The sequence below is a fragment of the Ananas comosus genome, linkage group 14 (genome assembly GCF_001540865.1).
Source record: "Ananas comosus cultivar F153 linkage group 14, ASM154086v1, whole genome shotgun sequence".
Classification (NCBI taxonomy): domain Eukaryota; kingdom Viridiplantae; phylum Streptophyta; class Magnoliopsida; order Poales; family Bromeliaceae; genus Ananas; species Ananas comosus.
The window spans coordinates 4,997,565-5,001,260 of NC_033634.1; positions in this window are offsets into that span (position 1 = coordinate 4,997,565).

The following is a 3,696-nucleotide window of genomic DNA, read 5'->3' on the forward strand; positions in this document are numbered from 1 at the left end:
TAAATAACCTTGCCAAATTTATATTTGACAAATTAATCCTTTCTTCACCACTTAGGAGATTAGAAGTTATATTTGATTGTTAGGATTATATGGATAAATTATTAGGATTTTCAGATTGTTAAGATTATATGTGATTTGTTGAAATTTTTATGTGGTTGTTAGGATTATATATAGAATATGAAAAAAGACAATAAATAAGCAAACAATAGTGAATGATTCATCGCTTTTGTGGACGGCGGTAAGAGAAAATTCCAACTATATGACAAAAGAAGGATTAGTTTGCCAAATAAAAATTTATAGGATTAGTTACCCAATTAAAAAATTTTATAGGACCATTTTGAAAAAAGTCCTTACTTTTTCTGTAAATTATTCGCCGTCTTTAAGAGAAAATTCCAACATGGCTCCTATATGACAAAAGAAAGATTAGTTTGTCAAAAGAGATTTTATAAGTTTAGTTACCCAATTAGAAAATTTTATAGCATCGTTTTGGAAAAAAGTCCTTACCTTCTCACATTCTTCACGAGTATCACATCACCTGTAATAAGAAATTAATAAAAGAGAAATATTATTTGTACATCAAAAAATAAGGTGTAAATCTTAAGAATTTACCGACTGTTTCTCACGCAAGTGGCAAAGAGCTTGCTGATCGGTATCTAAAGTCTCAAATTCGAAGCCTAATTGCTTTACATTTAAAGCTGAGTTTATTTTTAAAAAATAAATAAAACGGATAGCATATTACTTTTTTTTTTCTAAAAAAAAAGTCTCAAGAATTCGTTTAGTTCTTGTTTTCTCAAAAGGTTTACACTAGAAATAACCAAAAACAGTTTATGTCCAAATCAATCCAAATCAAACGGTACCTTACTACACACTTTCTATAGGATGGGTCGCGAAAAGAACGGTTCCAAATCACGATTGATTCCTTATTCAAATGATAAAATTCTCGATTTTCTGTTTTTAAAAACAGAAATTGCTCAATTCTAAAAAAAAAATTTAAAGTTGAATTAAAGTTGAGAGGAGAGGAATCAAGAAAATTCCTAAGTTGAGGAGGCCGTTTCAAATAGCCTATACTTGATGGGATATCCATGCGTCGGCTAGTTTTTTCTGCACTTTTTGCACACGTAGTCATTAAACTAGTCATCAAGAAACGTAAATTCATCTCCACTGTGGCGTCGTTTAGTTAGATATAATTATAAATGCAATGTAATTAACGATGCATGCAGTTGAAAATACAGCAATTACAATTATATGAATTCTGTTCGGTTGAATGTGATAGAAAGCGTTGTAAGTGTAAATAATTTGTTTGGTTGTATGCAGTTGAGAAATAATTTTAAAAATTTTATCATTTTATATAAATGACGGTTAGATTACCTCCAATGTGAAAAAAAAAAATAATTTTTATTTAAAAAATGTTGAGGAGGTAAACATACTTTTTATTTAAAATTACTCTCTCCAACTGCTACAGTTGGAACTACAGCCAATTTAGATGTAATTCGAACTGCTTCAGTTGGGCCTTCTCCTGCAGTTTCTACTGCAGCAGTTGAAGTTAAATATATCAAACCAAACACTAATTTGTATTTATATAATGTTACAACTGCAGTGTAGTTGCCACTATATGCAACCAAACCAAACGGGCTTTAATAGATATATCTTGTCAGATATGCTTTCACTTTTTCTCGTGTTTCGTGGCCGATGTATATCGCCGTGAGAGGCAACCCTTGATCATCATCATCATATGAAGGCACAAATCCTGAAGCTTATCATTTCTAATTAAATTTCGATATACCTACGTCATACCTATCTAGTACTAACGAAAGCATTTTTATTTCAGGACTTCTTAAAACTATATATCAATATTACAGTGCTTCTAATTTTTTGCGCGTCGAATCCATGCCGCATGTTTTAAGATCCACCTCAACGTGACAAACATAATAATGTTTCCCTCTCGCTCCAAGAGGAACATACGTACATATATACATACATACATACATACATAAATTCTGATCCCGCAAAAAAATAGAAGCACAAAATAAATGAATGCTTTGGAAAACATTTTTTTTCTCTCTCTTTACTTTTTATCTATTCGTATATTTTTTTGAGAGAGATAAGTAGCACGCTACCCGCTTCGTTTATTTCATTTAGAAATAAACTTAGCTAGAAACGTGAATCAATTAGAATTCGAACTTGGAACCTCGAGTACCAACCATCAAATCCTTTTGCCACTTACGCTAGGGACGGTCGGTTTTATCTATTCATATATTATTCAGCAAAAAAAAACAAAAACTATTTGAAATGAGACAAAATAGATGACACCAGCGTGCTCATGTCACCGCCAGCATTGGAGCGCCGGCGGCTTTCTGGTCAAAGAAAGAGGACTGACTAATCATTCACATCACCAAAAGCTTTGCTTTCAAAGTAATAAATAAGTGATGCATCTAATGTGTGCTCTTTATCCCCATACAGAGAATCTACAAAGGCTATTCATCGCCACCACATACCAAATCTGGCCACGTAGAGAAGAGGTTTCCTTCGCAGGAGAGATGATGCCGTCGCCGATGCCGATGCCGATGCCGACGGCGACGGTTATCCTAAGGATACGGCATCGTCTCTCCGGCGACGGTAACCTCGCCTACGAGAACAATTATGTTAACTTCAACTCTCCACATGAGTTCCAGCCTTCCAGGTACCAGTTTTCATACCATGCTTCTTTTTGTCTGGTTCTTGGAAGTATTTTGCAGTACTTGACATATACTGGTATTCACATACATCTAAATATCCGAAATAAATAAAAAAATATGTTTATGAACTTTATAACCCTCAAAAATAAAACATATTATTACATATTCAGTCCAAAAACTCAAATAACTTTGAGCTCATTTGTCCAGATCAACTCTCTGTTTTATTTTTAGGTGATAACTTATGGAGCTTACCCAAATTTTGTATCATTTGGAAATGAATATCCAACTTTTAAAAATTTTTGAATTCACTAGTTTGACAATTCAAATAGCTTGATTTGCTTTCTTAGAAGTAATTATCTGCACCTGATATCAAAATATATGTATGCTATACCTTAATTTTTTTTTTTAAAAAAAAAATGCATCTCCTGTTGTATATTCAAATGGTCAATTTTTAACTTGAAAAGAATAAAAAAAACAAAACAAAACAAAAAAAAAAACCAACGACTCATTGGATGATAAAGATCAAACAAATAAATGAAATTAATAACCACTAAAGATGCGGTGTACGAGTGTACAAATGCACAGGTGCATGCAATAATTTTTCAAAACTAATAAACAACTAAAATCAAATAAAAATAAAAAGTAGTAAAATCAATATTTTTAAAGATTAACTAGTTGTTTCCGAACGACCTGAAGTTCCGCTTAGCTGCAAACATTTTCACCTTATTTTTATTATTCCATGTGGGACTGTTCTCACATATAAATTCCTAGCATTCATCTATACATCTATATATACTTAGTAGGGGTAAACTAAAAAACTTAATAGGTGGGAAAAATCTTTCAAATGGGATTGATGCTACGATATACGTAGCCCAGCAGAATCATCTATCTTCTAACTGTTTCTTACAGAAACATCATTATCTTAGGTGTGGATATTAATCCACTTGGTAGTTTTAGTGTTCAAACTTAAACAGAAATAACCCACCATCTTGAGCAGGAAGGGTGGGTGACTCGTCGCCTA